Below are 16,911 nucleotides of genomic sequence, written 5' to 3' on the forward strand. Positions count from 1 at the left end.
ACTTGTTTTCTACGGTAGGTGCATGGATACACAAATTGAAATATGCGTTAAATATGTCTTGTTCATCAATGAAAATACTAATATCTAACAGAATGGCACACTGTAGGAAAATAAAACGGAAAGGCTAACATCGAACTCTTGCCACACTGAGAAAAATGATGCTCAACTTTTCATTGTTGTGAACACTTGCTTTCGCTTGCTATGCACCTGATGACGAGGGGTCCGCAGCCATGCCCATGTTCGTGAAAGGTCACCACGTTCTGCTTCTCATCATGAGCATGTGTCACATCCCTGAGGGTAAGGCAAGAAGAGAGAAGGTAAGTAAGTGGCAGTGAGTTCCCACTTCCTAATAACTCAATCTCAACTCCTCCTGACCTGCAGACCCTGCACACTCCGATTCTGCCCTACCTCAGGACCCACACAGGCCTTCCACGGTTCCTTGAAATGAACCATCTGCACATGTCACAGTGACTTCCTCGCCTGGTTTATCCATTCCTAGGCTAGTGGAAGGTGTGGCCTGCGTATCAGGGCTGACCTGGGGTTTGGGATCCCACAGCATCCTGGGTAGAGAGGATCCCTGCATATACAGCCAAGGGAGTAGAAAGAGCATGGGAGATCTCATCATTCAGCCTCAATGCTGTACCCTAGAAAATTATGAGAAGGGAATGATTTGGGGAACAAGTGACAAGATGGGATACCGGTACCGTAACAGAATAGCACATCTGCAGGGATGTGGAGGATGAGCCGAAGGTTCACTTACAGAGTTACTGGTCATCTTCCTCAGGGTCGCTGATCTCTTCATAAATCACCAGCTGCTTTCTCTCACACAGTCTGTGGGTCCAGGCATGTTTCCCCCTTTTGGGTCCTGTGATGGGGAAGATTGGAAAATGAGGGTTGGGTAGGCTGGAGAGTGTTAGTCTCTGTTTACTCAAAAAAAGGAGATGCCTCGCTGCTCCCAAGTGCCCATGTGCCTTCTTTGTCCAGTTTCTTATTCTCTGGCTTAGAGAGGCTGATACCTTAGACCCATTATTACTATATCTGTTAGAGTACTCTGTGAAAAATCTCAATGTAATTGAGAGTTTGGTATACAGAAGATTTGCAGAATAGCATTCTAAGAATTCACAAGGTCTATAAAAGGAAGAGCTTCTATAAAATACAAGGGATCCCATATAAGCTTGTAGACAGCTCCTGAGAGAGTAAATGTGAAAACATAGAGAGGGGACAAAACACTGCTGGGAAAGGTGGTGTGTGGAGATGAATACAGGGAAGAGAGAGGGAAAGAAATGGTTTGCTGAAATTAATCTAGGCAGCAAAGAAAGCAGTACTAGATACTAGATACTGCATACCACCCTACCGAGGAACGAACACTGAATGTGGAATTAAGTGAGGTGGTACCCACACCAATTCTGGCTACACTGGGATGTGTCACTGACCAACATTGTTAAGCTACATTTACACAGCTTCTTCACTTATGAAATAGTGAAAAATACATGTAAAACAGGCTAAGGGAAAGTCCCCTCTGAGCTTGCAAACACTTTAAATGCAGTAGTAACAAAAGCTAATACTTTTCATGATCCTTCTTTGAATTTGTCCTCCACAATGGCAACCCAACTCACAGATCCCTTTACTCTCTAAACCAGAGTTGAATCTGCGCTTGTGGAATCACTCATTCAAGGGCCTCTGAGGGATACCCTGGGCTGGGACTGAGGCTTCCAGGATGCCCCAGGTGGAGACAAGGCCCTCAAGGGTTCACAGTAGAAAGGGACCAACAGTCAAGCAATTCCTAAGTGATGCGAGTGGCCCCAGTAACAGAGCAGAGGCCAGCTGGTCCTTCCTGTTGCAAGAGTGGGTGTCTCAATGAAAGCACCAGCAGGCCCTATGAGGTAAAGCCATAGTGAGCAGTATCTGAACTTCTTAAACAAATGCAAACGTGAATGAGCTTTAAACAGCTTGGAGCTCTGGATTAGACTACCACTGCCACTGCGCCTCAGGAAAATTCTTTAACATCTCTGTAACACGACAGCCTCATGTCATTATTATTTTGCTGATAACTAGGATCTATAACATGAACTATGATTCTTTACTTCCATTTCATGGACCAGGAGTCTGGAGCTCAGAGAACTTAGAAGATTTGCGCCAAGTCACATGGCTTTTGTGTGGATGACAACCGAAATGTATGAGACGTTATTATTTGGAGATAATAACAGAAACATCATCATAGAGGTCTTCTTAAAGATTAAATTCATCCATGTAAACTGTTTAGAATATCTGGCATCTCTATGAAAACAAAGAGGTATTAGGATTACAACTGTTAGTATTATCAAGCCATTGATGCTACATCAGGTGTTGTGATAGACATGGGGAGAAGGAGGCAGCGAGGGCATTTTTGATATTCCCCCATTCTTACCAGTGTTTGCATCCATAAAGGGACAAAGGTTCTCTGGCCCTTAAAATTTGAGAGATACTCACCTTTGAGAGGATTCTCTGGAGCTTGCTGAAAGTCATCTGAGGACGTTCAACTGAAAGAGAATACATCAGAAATTTTAATTTGTTGGGAAAGATTTCCAAACTCTAGAGAGACTTCTGTCACATGAGTGCATTCTGCAGCAGAGGGTTATGAGTCCACTCATTGTTGAGGAGTTATTTGAGATTTGCTTCTGAATTATGTTTAGTCCTGGTTGGTGCATTTATGTGTGTCATCAATTCAGAATTTTCCATCTCATGGTTTATCAAATGGGGACTAAACCCCATCACAGTCTTATCTTATTCCATTACGTATCTTTTAATTTTTCTCAAATAATTAAATTATTTGGTTGGGAATCTGAACTGTATCCACTCAAGATGTACAACAACTAAAAATCATTTTACACTTGGAAATGGGTGAATCTTATGGTATGTCAATTAAGCTGTTAAATGTGTGATGAACCATGCATGATTTAGTCCAGTGGCTCTGAAATATTTTCAGTATAAAGACACTCCTTTAATGTCAAAAACTTGGCAGATACTCAAGCACTGGATTTTCAGACCTCTTATAGTGATTGTGGGAGATGGTAGAATCTGGCCTGTTTAGTTGGGGAGTAATAGGTCTATTGGAGACAGTTTGGACATTCTGACCTTGTCTTATAACTGTGTTTTCAGAGCAGAAGAGCAAGTAAACATATATGTCCCCTTAATAGTCCTTAAATGCACAAAGATCTCTATGCAAGAACCTGTCTTTTTTTCACCCTATGTTATCTCTGCTCACTGAAAAGTGGGAAAGCTCTCTGTGTTGGATGAAGGATCACTCTTTCAAACTCTCTTCCAAGCTCATCACGGAGATTCAGGGTTGTTTGGGAATGAGAAGAGTATTTGGTTTTTGTAAAATAGAGAGAAACAGCGATTTTTATTACATAATATTTTCATTATCCTCTCTCATAAGATACTTATCCAATACCTACATGTTGTTAATCAAGCAAACTCTGGAAGTTTTTTGCAGATCTGTGCTTTTAATACATTCTTTTTAAATTTTTTTCACTTGTAACACTTTCTTAACTGTCCTTTCATTCATTAACAGTGCTTAGCAAGAACAACATGTCCTTTAAAAAAGAAATATTTCAAACACACAGAAAAGTATGTGGAATACTATTGAGTCCAGTTGGATCTCAACATTATCCCACTGCTATGTTAAATCTGATTTATTTATTCAGAATGTTAGAAATACTATAAGCGGGCAGGGAGTGGTAGCTTATACCTGTAATCCCAGCACTTTGGGAGGCTGAGACAGGTGGATCACCTGAGATCAGGAAGTTTGAGACCAGCCTGGCAAACATGCTGAAATCCCGTCTCTACCAAACATACCAAAATTAGCTGGGTGTGGGGGTGGGCGCCTGTAATCCCAGCTACTCAGGAGGCGGGGGCAGGAGAATCACTTGAACCCAGGAGGTGAAGGTTGCAGTGAGCTGAGATTACGCTATAGCACTCCAGCCTGGGTGATAAGAGTGAAACTCCATAAAAACAAACAAACAAACCACAAAACAAAACAAACAAAAAAAACCCCACTATCAACAAGTCATGGCTGAAGCTGTCTGTGCAGCACTCACCAATCTCTGCCCTCCCTCCTTCTCCATTTACAGTAATTGTTCTCAATTTGATGGCTTTTTATTCGCATTCATGTTTTTATACATTTACCATTTACTTGTTATCCATAAAATATATATTCTTGTTTTGGATGTTTTAGCATTTTACATGAATGGCCTCTGTAGTTAACTTTCTGCAAGCAATTTTTTTTTTCACTCAGCCCTGATGTGTATGAGGGAACAAATGCCTGAGGATCTTTCCCAGGTAGCTGAGCTGAAAAGTAGTCAGGCTTGAGGAGACCCTTTCCATCCCCTTCCCATCTACTCACCCTGATTCCCACCATTATGGTCATTATCAAAATCATTCCCCTGGAAGTCTGTGGCCCGTTTATTACGCATGAAAGGTGGAGGGTGACCTTGAAACCTAGAAAGAAGCCAAATGTTTATTCCTTAAGAGACAAGCTTAGGCCTGGCACGGTGGCTCATGTCTGTAGTACCAGCAGTTTGGGAGGCTGAGGCGGGAGGATTGCTTGAGGTGAGGAGCTCAAGACAAGCCTGGGCAACATAGAGAGATTCTCTTATCTACAAAATATAAAATAAAACTAGTTTGGCATGGTGGCACGTGCCTGTAGCCTCAGCTACTCGATAGGCTGAGCAGGAGGATTGTTTGAGCCCAGGAGTCGAGGCTGCAATGCGCTATGATTGCACTACTGCACTCGAGCCTAGGTGACAGAGTGAGACTCAGACTCAAAAAAAAAAAAAAAAAAAAGAGAGACAAGCCGAGAGAAGGAAGGTAGGGTGGGTGGTGGTGGGGGTAGGGGGTGCCGGGATGCCACAGAGACAGTTGGACTCATCAGAAAAGACGCCTAAGGGAGAGAAACGTGCAGGATCCAGGTATGAGCTCCACTGTGGCCAGCCCCTGCCCTCAGCCCTGACAGGATACAGAAGAGCAGAACATCCAGAAGCTGCCTTGCGATTTTTCCCTGCACAAAAGGAAAATGTGGGGTACTTTCTGTAGCCTAAGAAGTAGCCAAAGCAGGGAAAGGGATGCTCATGTGTCCCCAGACTTGCCTGTACCTAGAACTTTCTGTTACCTAGTTTAGTCATGGCCTCATACTTTCTCTTCATATACACAGAGATGATTTTTTTCTGAGAATTTCATCTTTTCCCACTCTTTCTTAGAGAAGTATTGGGCAATATCATTGAAGGCCTGGAAAATAGAAAGGAATTCTGGCAGTGACTCAGCTAGGCATGTCTGCCATTCAGCTGGAGCCGCTTCCTTGTGTGCTGGATCTAGGAAGTGGGGATGATAATCCGTCCTGGCTGATGCCGTGGCCAACTGACAGAACATGGGGGACCTTCCCTAGCTTCTCCCCTGCCACATAGTAGGGCTTTAATGCTGCTGGCTGATTCCTTTCCCACCTTCCAGAATGGAGTGAGAGTCACCAAATGTAGTGCAAGGTCACAGACTTGTCTCCAGGGATGCTAGGTGATGACAGAGCGAGGGTGGGAGGCTCCCAAGGGTCCAGATCTCTCCCGAGACCCTGCTCCCTGTCCCCAATATCTCTGTCCTCCCCTCCTCAGAAACCTAGTCACCCCACACTGTCCCCTGAGCTACTACTCTGCAAAGGCGGGCAGATCGCTTGAGTCCGGGATGTCCGGACCAGCCTGGCCAATACAGAGAAACTGTCTCTACTAAAAAAAACAATAATAATAATAAGAAGAAGAAGCAGGGGTGAGGTGGCACATGCCTGTAGTAACGAGGCGGAGGTGACAGGATCGATTGGGCCCAGGAGGAATGATTTGAGTGAGCTTTTTTTTTTGAGACAGGGTCTTGCTCCACTGCCCAGGGTGGGGTGCAGTAGCGTGATCGTAGTTCACTGCAACCTCTGCCTCCCGGGTTCATGCGATCCACTAGCCGTGTCCTCCAAAATGCTGGGATTACAAGCCTGAGCTACAGCGCCTGGCCCAAATGTCTTAAGTTAATAGAGAGTTCCTAGGAAAAAATCCCATACCTGAAAAAGTTAGAAACTAACAGGAAGGATTTGAGATGGCGACCTGCCTTATTAAAAGTAGATAACAAATGCACCACTGTGGGGTAGGGGTAGGAAGAATGGAAAGAGAAAATCAGCACATGCTTACTCTGATTTTGGAAGAATGGAAAGAGCGTGGGTACTCCGAACTTAAAGTAGCCAATCCCAGGGGATGCTTTATTCGGGAAAATCAGTCTCTGTCCCCTCTTCTCCCTCTCCCTGCCATCACCGCTTGGGAAGGTTGTCTCACTGGAGCCTGTACTGATAGACACTACATCAGCTTCCCTTGTCACGTCTACTGTTCTGACTTCCGATTGGCCAGATCGAGTTCACTAACTGCCCTGATTGGTCCATCATCCTGGGTCAGTGACATTGCAGAATATTGTCTCCTCCTGCCACTGTGACAAAGTGGGAGGTCCTCAGGCACCATCAGGAGATTTTGATTTCTCTGAAGACCCTCCCTGGATCTTGGGTTAAACATCTGTATTCTAGTCTGAACTGTGGGAAGAAATAAATGGTCAATCTGTCGTTTTTCTACTTGAAAGACACAATGTTTTCCAAACTAGCACACTTGCACAGCTTTGCTGGACTTAGTCACAGAGTTCATTCTTCAGTGGCTTCTACATCTGTTGCAACTAAAAAAACCAGTCTAAGGCCCTCTAACCTATGATTACATTTTTGAAAGGGAATCTAAGTATGGTGTGCACAATTACCATTCTTTACCTGTAGTCCTGGAGAGAGGAAAAGATATTTACTTATGGGATGTGATTGTGGTGTTGGTAAAATCCGCCTTGGCCAATCCTCCTGCCTCGTTCTCAGGACTACAGGCATGCACCACCTCGCCCCCACTAATATTTTTATTTTTGTTTTTTCAGTAGAGACGGTTTTGCTATGTTGACCAGGTTGGTCTCAACCTCCTGGTCTCAAGCCATCCCCCCGGCAGGAAAGGATTTGGGGGTCAGGTTCTGTCAAGTGAAAAATGTAGATATTAAGAGCGTAAGAGTCTCATTATGATATGAAGACTTATTCTGACGTCTTGGGAAAAGCTGTCTACAGTGTGGAAACATCAACTTCTCATCCTGATTTGTTGTTCGAATGTCTCTGGTTATGGCATTGGACAGTTTGGTGAACTTTTTGTGTGGTCCACACATCAGGCACGACACTTGTTCTTTAAAATTTATGCAGTTTTATCTTATAGGACTTGTAAATCAAAAATAAAATCCTAAGCCCCCTGCCCCCAACCATCAGAATGAACATCCTCCTAAGCCAGGGCTGTTTTAAAATTTAACCAGAGAGACGGTTTCAGGCCATGACAGGAAGTGGGGGTCAGGCATGCCTCATTATACCTCTCTGGCATCAACATCAACACAGACTTGAAGTCTGATAAGAAACATGTTGGCTGGGCGCAGTGGCTCATGACTATAATCTCGGCACTTAAGGGGGCCGAGGAGGACGGATCACGAGGTCAGGAGATCAACACCATCCTGGCTAACACAGTGAAACCCCGTCTCTACTAAAAATACAAAAAATTAGCCGGGCGTGGTGCTACACACCTGTAGTCTCAGCTACTCAGGAGGCTCAGGCAGGAAAATCGCTTGAACCCGGGAGCCGGAGGTTTTAGTGAGTGGAGAAGGAGCCACTGCACTGTAGCCTGGTGACATAGTGAGATTCTGTCTTAAAAAAAAAAAAAAAAAAAATGTTACAATCTGTTCTCTCTGAAGCGTAGTAGCTAAAGGCTTCCTCTGCAAATAAGAACTTAAAAAGAAACTAAGAACGACTCACTTCACATAATCAACTTTTACAATGATTAAAGCAGAGTCCTGCTTAGTATTGCACAAAAATTCTCCTTTGTGATCCATTCGTTTTACTGCTGTTGACTTTATTGCTTATGCTTTCAGACAGAGACACTTTCCTTTGACCAAACTTGAGTGGGGCTCCTCTGAGTCCTGTTTCTGACTAGGTCCCAACCTCAGGCTCTGTTCTTCATCCAGGGACTCTGCCCAGTTAGCCTGTTTCAGTAAAAATCCTGTCAAGTCAGTTTAGCCAGAATCCCCTGCACCTGAGATTTCTTTCCTTCAAGTAATTTCCCATCTTCTGACCGCCCCCCCCCCCCCCCCCTCCTACTCCTTGACTGCAAATCCCCACTTGTCTTTGGTGGAGTCGAAGTCGATCCTAATATCACTCTCTCATCGCAAGACCCCATTGCAGTGGTCCCTATACTTATCACAGTAGTCCCGCCTCTGAGTAAATTCGTCCTTACGATCTTTTTTTTTTTTGCTTTCAGAGACAAAGTCTCACTCTGTCACTCAGGCTGGAGTGCAGTGATGCAATCCTAGCTCACTGCAGCCTCAAACTCCAGAGCCCAAGCAATCTTCCTGCCCCAGCCTCCTGAGTAGCTGGAACTACAGGTATGCACCACCACACCCAGGTTTTGTTTTTGTTTTTGTTTTTTTTCAGTTCTCTACAGACTCAGGAACTTGATATGCCCATCTAATTTTTGTATATTCTGTAGAGACGGGGTTCCGCCACGTTGCCCAGGTTGGTCTTCAATTCCTGGGCTCAACAAATCCTCTTGCCTCGGGCTCCCAATGTGCTGGGATTACAGACATGAGCCACTGCAGCTGGCCCTTTCTTACAGTCTTTAATAAGTGCAATAAATAGTTGTTTGCTTTAACATTTTCCTATGTCTTCAATCTCCTGAAGTGTTATATGCCTGACATTGCCTTACTCCACCAAATATAAAAATTCCTTTCTTTTGCTGGGCGCAGTGGCTTACTCTTATAATCCCAGCACGTTGGGAGGCCAAGGCGGGCAGAGTTCTCAGGTCAGGAGTTCGAGATCAGCCTGGTCAACATGGAAAAACCCCATCTCCACTAAAACTACAAAAATTAGCTGAGTGTGGTAGTGTGCGTCTGTAGCTCCAGTTACTCAAGAGGCTGAGGAGGAGAATTGCTAGAAACTGGGAGGCAGATCATGCCACTGCACCCCAGCCTGAGTGACAAAGCGGACTCTGTCTCAAAAAAAAAAAAAAAAAACCTTTCGTTAAACACTTTGGAGTTATTACACCATTGTATCCTTGCCTCCAGTGTGGTGTTTGAGAGACCCAATGAAGGTTTAAATATTTTTCTTTTGTAAGTAACCTGCTCTTTCTCTCTGATCATTTTAAAAATATTTTTCTTTGTCTTTCACAATGTTTTATTTCACTGTTCCTGTGTATGTGCATGTGTACAATGACCCCTTTAAATCTTAAGACATTTGTCTAAATCTGAGAAATTCTCTTTCATTATTTAAGTACACTCTCCTTTTAATGACTATATTCTGTTCTCATAAGGCTACTATTAACATTTATTCTTCTATCCTCCCTATTAATTAACTTTTCTTTCATTTACTTCATCTCTATCCATTACCAATTACTTTTATGAATTTTTTTTTTTTTTTTTGAGACGGAGTCTCGCTCTGTCACCCAGGCTGGACTGCAGTGGTGCAATGTTGGCTCACTGCAAGCTCCGCCTCCTGGGTTCACACCATTCTCCTGCCTTAGCCTCCCGAGTAGCTGGGACTACAGGCGCCCACCACCACGCCTGGTTAATCGGCCTCCCAAAGTGCTGGGATTACAGGCGTAAGCCACCTCGTCCAGTCTACTTTTATGAATGCTTTAGACTCATTTCCTCAGGTCAGTAATTGCTTTTTCAACTCTATCCATTTTAATATCCAACCTATTTCACTGAATTATTCATTTGAGCAGTTAATGTTTTCATATCCAATCTATCCAATAGATTTTCTTTTTATTTATTTATTTGAAACAGAGTCTTATTCTTTCGCCCAGGCTGGAGTGCAGTGATGCGATCTTGCTCACTGCAGCTCTGCCTCCTGAGTCCAAGCAATTATCCTGCCTCAGCCCCTTGAGTAGCTGGGACCACAGGCGTGTGAGACTATGCCAGGCGAATTTTGTATTTTTAGTAGAGACGGGGTTTCACCGTGTTGGCCAGGCTGGTCTCGAACTCCTGACCTCAGGTGAGCCACCCACATCAGCCTCCCAAAGTGCTGGGATTACAGGCGTAAGCCACCGTGTCCGGCCTTTTTTTTTTTTTTTTTCTTTTTTTGACAGTTTCACTACTGTTGCCCAGGCTGAAGTGCAACGGTGTGATCTCACCTCACTGCAACCTCCGCCTCCCAGGTTCAAGTGATTCTCCTGCCCCAGCCTCCTGAGTGGCTGGGGTTACAGGCAGGCACCATGATGCCCAGCTAATTTTGTATTTTTAGTAGAGATGGGGTTTTGCCATGTTGGCCAGGCTGGTCTCAAACTCCTGACCTCAAGTGATCCACCCACCTCGGCCTTCCAAAATGCCGGGATTACAGGCGTGAGCCACCATGCCTGGCCTATGCGATAGTTTTTCTATATAACTCTTTGTTCCTGGGAAGATGTGTCAGCCCAGAAACTCCACATGAGTTTCAGGGTTTCTGGATTGAAAGGACTTAGAGTACAGAGCCTCTAGAGCTGAGCTGAGTCAACTCTTCTTTCCGGTCCCTAGCCTATGAGCCCCTAGAGACCCTTACAGGATTTCTGCCTTACAGTGTGGAGGGAATCTACAGGTGCATGATATTGGTTGTAATTGCCCAGCTCAGCGGTCAGAGGGAGAGGTACGAAAGGAATGCTCAGTTACTGGCCAGCTTTGATGAGTCTGCACTTTTTCTAGGAGCTTTCCAAGCCCCCTGTTCCTTAATATTATCACGCCACTTTGGGTTAGCACTGGGTCTGCCCTGCCAAGTGTCTGCTCTATATAGTCACAGAACAGGTAATAAGCCTTCCAGAAAACAAGGACAAAAAAGAATGCAACTTAGAAAGCTCCACCTGGGCTGATCCTCCATCTGTAGCCTCTGACCTTTTCCCACTCTAAGCCATCTCATTCCCCAGTGGGGCCAAACCATCAGGGGTTTTGTTACTGGGAACTGTTCTGAACTCCAACCACTTCCCACCTCTTCTGTGGCATCTGCAGTGTTGGGTTTGGGAAGGAAGCCAGCAGCTATTGCTGCTTCACCATCTTCTTCTGGAACCAGATACTTCAAAAGTAATTTGAAGTCATTACTAACAACAACTAAAATATATATATATCACTTAACCACATGAGAGGCGCTATTCTAAGTGCTTTACATGTATTTCCCCATTTAATCATAGTAATCAAATGAGTTAGATAATGTAGTTATCCCCAGTTTACTCTTGAGTAGCCTGAGACACAGGAAGGTTATATGACTTACACAAGGTCACACAGCTTAATAAGTTGAGAAGCCAGAAACTGAACCCAAGCTGTCTGGCTCCAGAGTTTGTACTCTAAAATACTAGCATTAACTGGGCACAGTGACTCACTCCTATAATCCCATCCTTTTGAGAGGCAGAGGTGGGAGCATTGCTTGAGGACAAGAGTTCAAGATCAGCCTGGGCAACATAGTAAGACCCTGTCTCTACTAAAAAAAAGAAAAACTTAATTAGCCAGGGGTGCTGGTGCACACCTGTAGTCCCAGCTACATGGGAGGCTGAGGCAGGAGGATCACTTGAGCTGAGGAGGCTGGGGCTACAGTGAGCCATGATTGTGCTATGGAACTCTAGCCTGGGCAACAGTGAGGTCCTGTCTAAAATAAAACAAAATAAAATTCTAGTGTTTTTAACCATTCTACCATTCTATCATTCATTAGTATCCGTATCCATTCCTTGAACAGCAAAATAACTTCTCTTTTCTTTCCTGTCCCTCCTCCCATCTTCCATGTTTATAATACCTGCAGTTTTAGTTCAAGACTATAACCTTTAAAATTTGCAATCTAAACTTTACACTTTTCAATAAATTGTACTATTTTTCTCCTCACCATTGCTTATTGAAATCACCTCCTTCCTTTTAAATTTACAACCTCTGCCTCCCATGTTCAAGCGATTCTACTGCCTCAGGTTCCCGAGTAGCTGAGTCTACAGGTGCGTGCTACCACGCCTGGCTACTTTTTTGTATTTTTATTAGAGATGGGGTTTCATCGTGGTAGCCAGGATGCTGTTGATCTCCTAACCTCGTGATCCGCCCTCCTCAGCTCCCTAAAGTGCTGGGATTACAGGTGTGAGTCACTGCGCTTGGCCTAAAATTTGCCTTTTTAAACAGTTGTTTATGGTGTCTTTTGACTTAGATGACACTTTAATTTTTATATCTTTAACTATGTCTGATTCATTGTTTATAGCCTTGGTGTAATGTCAGGAAGTGCCTATGCCAACTCAAGATGTCTTACACTGTAATATTTTCCTAAATTTTCGTCTAGTTCTTTATGACTTCACTTTTTCACATTTACGTCTGTGAATTTTTAGAATTTATTATTTTATGTGGTTCAGAGTAAGGATTTATCTTTATGTTTTCAAATGGATATACAATTGTCAACAATCCTTCATTATACAACCCATCTTTTGCCCACTGTTTGGAAATGCATGCTGAAGTTGGTATACAAATTAGTCTGTTTCTTGACTTTCTATTTTGTTTCACTAATCTGTTTCTATGATATTAATTTTTGATTGTTGCTGTAACAAATTGTCAATAGCTAAGACAATGCTGGGAGTGGTGGCTCACGCATGTAATCCCAGCACTTTGGAAGGCCAAGATGGGCGGATCGCTTGAGGTCAGGAGTTCGAGACCAGCCTGGCCAACATGACAAAACGTCGTCTCTACTAAAAATACAAAAAGTAGCTGGATGTTGTGGCGTGCGCCTGAAATCCCAGCTACTCGGGAAGCTGAGGCAGGAGAATCACTTAAACCCGGGAGGCGGAGGTTGCAGTGAGCCAGGATCACCCCACTGATCTCCAGCTTGGGCGACCCAAGTGAGACTCCATCTCAAAAAATATTTATATAGCTAAGACAATTTTTGAAAAAGAAGAATAAGGTGGGAGGAATGGCTCTACCATATTTCAATACTTTTTATATAGCTACAGGAATCAAGACTGTGTAGTATTGGGAGAAGAATAGGCACATAGATCACTGGAACAAAATAAAGAACCTAGAAATAGCCCCACACTGATTTTTTAGAAAGAGACAAAAAGAAGGAAGGATCGTCTGCTTAACAAATGGTGCTGGAGCTGTTGTAGAGCCATAGGCAAAAAAAAAAAAAAGTCCTGATCTTCATACCTTTATACAAAAAAGTAACTCAAGTGGATCATCGACTTAAATCTAAAATATAAAACTAAAAGAAAACTTTTACAAGAAAATATAGAAGAAACGTCTGAGATCTAGGGCATAGTGAACGGTCCAAAAAGCATAAACCATAAGGAAAAAAATAAATGAGATTCCATCCAATTTAAAACTTGTGCTCTGCAAGAAATCTTGTTAAAAGGATGAAAAAATAGGGTAAGACCTGGGAGAAAATGTTTGCAAACCAAATATCTAAGAAAGGACTCACATCCAGAATATATAATGGATATGTAAACTACTATCAAAACTCAATGGTAGGCTGAGTGTGGTGGCTCACACTTGTAATCCCAGCACTTTGAAAGGTCAAGGTGGATGGAGGGCAGATCCCTTGAGGCCAGGAGTTCAAGACCGGCCTGGGCAACATGGCAAAAAACCCATCTCTACTGAACTACAAAAATTAGACAGGCATGATGATGCCTTCCCATAATACCAGCTACTCGGGAGGCTGAGGCACAAGGATCGCTTGAACTTGGAAGGCAGAGGTTGGAGTGAGCCAAGATCATGCCATTGCACTCCAGCCTGGGTAACACAGCAAGACTCTGTCTCAAGAAAAATAATAATAATAAAAAAACTCAATGGTAAAAAATACAAACAAATAATCCAATTAGAAAATCATGAAAAGATATGAACATACATTTCACTGAAGAGGAAATAAGCAAATAAGCACATGAAAAGACGTTCAACACTAATTTGCTTCACTAGATGCAAATTAAGACCACGATGTGGTATCACTACACACTTATTACAATAGCTAAAATAAAAGACATAGTGACAACACCAAATGGTGACAAGGATGCAGAGAAACTGGATGTCTGATTAAGCGCTGCTGGGAAGGTAAAATCTTACAGCCACTCTGAGAAGCAGTTTGGTAGTTTATTATAAAACTAAATATGCAATGACCATACAATTAAACAATTACATTTCAGATAAATTAAAATGTATGCCCATTCAGAAACTTGTACATAATTGTTCATAGCAGCTTTACTTGTAATAGTCAGTAGCTGGAAATAATCAGTATGTCCTACAATAAATGAATGGTCAAACTGTGGTACATCCATCCTATGGAATACTACTCAGTAGTAAAAATGAACTATTGGCCGGGCACAGCGGCTCACTCTGTTATCCCAGCATTTTAGGAGGCCAAGGCAGACGGATCATGACGTCAGGAGTTCAAGACCAGCATTGCCAATATGTTGAAATCCCATCTCTACTACTAATACAAATATTACCCGGGCATGGTGGCATGCACCTGTAGTCACAGCTACTTGGGGGGCTGAAGCTGGAAAATCACTTGAACCTGGGTGGCAGAGGTTGCAGTGAGCCGAGACACTGCACTCCAGCCTGGGTGACAGAGTGAGACTCTGTCTCAACAACAACAACAACAACAACAATGAACTATTGATACACAAATATCAATATTTTGGAGGAATCTCCATGGAATTCTGCTGAATGAGATAAGCCCGTAAAACATTATATACTATAAGATTTCATTTGCATGGCATTGTAGAAAAGACAAAATTGTAGAAATGAAAAATAGATTAGTGGTTGCCAGGGGTTAGGAATGGTGGATGGGAGGAGAGTGAGTATTACTAAAAATGAGTAGCACAAGGGATAGCATTGGGGTGGTGGTGATGAAAATGTTCTTTACCTTTTTTTTTTTTCTGAGAGGAATTCTCACTCTGTTACCTAGGCTGTAGTGCAGTGACATGATCTCGGCTCACTGCAACCTCTGCCTCCAGCGTTCAAGCGATTCTCCTGTCTCAGCCTCCCATGTAGCTGGGAATACAGGTGCATGCCACCATGCCCAGCTAATTTTTGTATTTTTAGTAGATACGGGGTTTCTCCATGTTGGCCAAGCTGGTCTCAAACTCCTGACCTCAAGTAATTTGCCAACCTCGCCCTCCCAAAGTGCTGGGATTACAAGCGTGAACCACTGCACCTGGTCATGTTCTGTATTTTTTTTTTTCCAAAATATAAGCTTTATGTTAAATTTAAAGAAATATTAAAAATAAACTTTTTTTCTTTTTTACAAATCATAATCAAGCACTCAAAACAATTTAGGAATGTTAAACACTAATTCTTAATTGAAAATAATGACATCCATAGAATACATCCTGGTGTTGGCCAACATGAAGTTTACTTAATATTAGTATTTCTTATTTGCTTAACCATTCATCCTTCCTAAAATTCAATGACAGCAATGATTTGACTTTATAAGGTGAAGTCTTTTATGTAATTCCCTAGAGATAACTTTTTCAAATACAAAGCATTTATACCAGCAAGGAAATTATAAAAACATATATAAAGTATACTGAAGGATGTGATTTAAAGGCTATCTGTATATGTAGATGCGTTTAACCTTAGAAAGTACATATACACATCAAAACACTTTCACCATTCAGATGCCATTACTTTCTCTTACTTACATTACAAAGCAAGCAGCAGCTGCATAAACGTTGTTCTATTATGTATTAACTGAAAAAGATGGATACTCCACAAAAAGGTTTTGAAGACACATGGAGTGGAATGTGCCCGCATTAAGAGCAGAGCTTTTACAGGACCGCCTGATCCAGCCGGCTCCCAGTGACCACTGAAAACAGCTGCTACCCTCAGAACGACAAGATGGTCTTGTTAATGATTTCACTAGACTCTCGAATCTCATTCTCCTTGACCACCAGCACAGGCGAAACCTGATGATGTCATCATGGGTTGGCTTGGCCAGAAGTGGATAATCTTGAAGTTGTAGACACACCTTCAAAGCATCGCAATCTTTGGTTTCTTTAATAACAATAGCAATTAATAATTCTTTTCCTCACAGGCACAGTGGCTCACGCCTGTAATCCCAACACTTTGGGAGGCCGAGGCAGGTGCATCACCTGAGGTCAGGAGTTCGAGACCAGCCTGGCCAACATGGTGAAACCCTGTCTCTACTAAAAATACAAAAATTAGCCGGGCATAGTGTTGCGCACCTGTAATCCCAGCTACTCAGGAGGCTGAGGCAGGAGAATTGCTACAACTCAGGAGGCAGAGGTTGCAGTGAGCCAAGATCACACCATTGCATCCAGGGCAACCAGAGTGAACCTCTGACTAAATACACACATATATGCATACATACATACACACATACATACAGTAATTCTTCTCCTCTTACAGCAGTTACAGCATCAGAAGGTAGCTTCATGGGTTAATTTCTCAAGAGAATACCCATTTTTTTCTGCATTTTCAGAAAGATTTTCTTCTTCTAAAACCTCAAGGGCTGCGATGCCCACTCAGCAGCCTAGTGGATTGCCACTGTATGTAGACCCATGTTCGTCTGGCTTAATGGTCAACATTATGCCATTGTCCCACAGCACTGCAGACACGGAGTATCAGCCTCCAGAAAGGGCCTTTCCAAGGAGGACTATATCAGGTCTGACATTTTCATGATCAACAGCCAGCCATCTACCGGTTCTGGCTAATCCTATCTGTATTTCACCAGCAATGAACAGAACCAAGCTGGGAGCATGAGACGGGATGAGGGTAAGTTAATATACCACAAAGTTTACTGTTTTTATGGAGATTCAGCTGGTCTGTTCCTTCCTTCCTCTCTCTCTCCCTCCCTCCCTCCCTCCC

At 43.0% G+C, this 16,911-nt stretch overlaps 2 pseudogenes; both read right to left on the reverse strand.

The window, feature by feature from the left end:
* Positions 1-409: 409 nt before the first annotated feature.
* Positions 410-5,406, reverse strand: LOC105515047 (annotated as a pseudogene).
* Positions 5,407-15,908: 10,502 nt separating this feature from the next.
* LOC105515048 overlaps positions 15,909-16,911 on the reverse strand; it is a 3,917-nt pseudogene continuing 2,914 nt past the window's right edge.

This window comes from Colobus angolensis, unplaced genomic scaffold (genome assembly GCF_000951035.1).
Source record: "Colobus angolensis palliatus isolate OR3802 unplaced genomic scaffold, Cang.pa_1.0 Scaffold252, whole genome shotgun sequence".
Classification (NCBI taxonomy): domain Eukaryota; kingdom Metazoa; phylum Chordata; class Mammalia; order Primates; family Cercopithecidae; genus Colobus; species Colobus angolensis.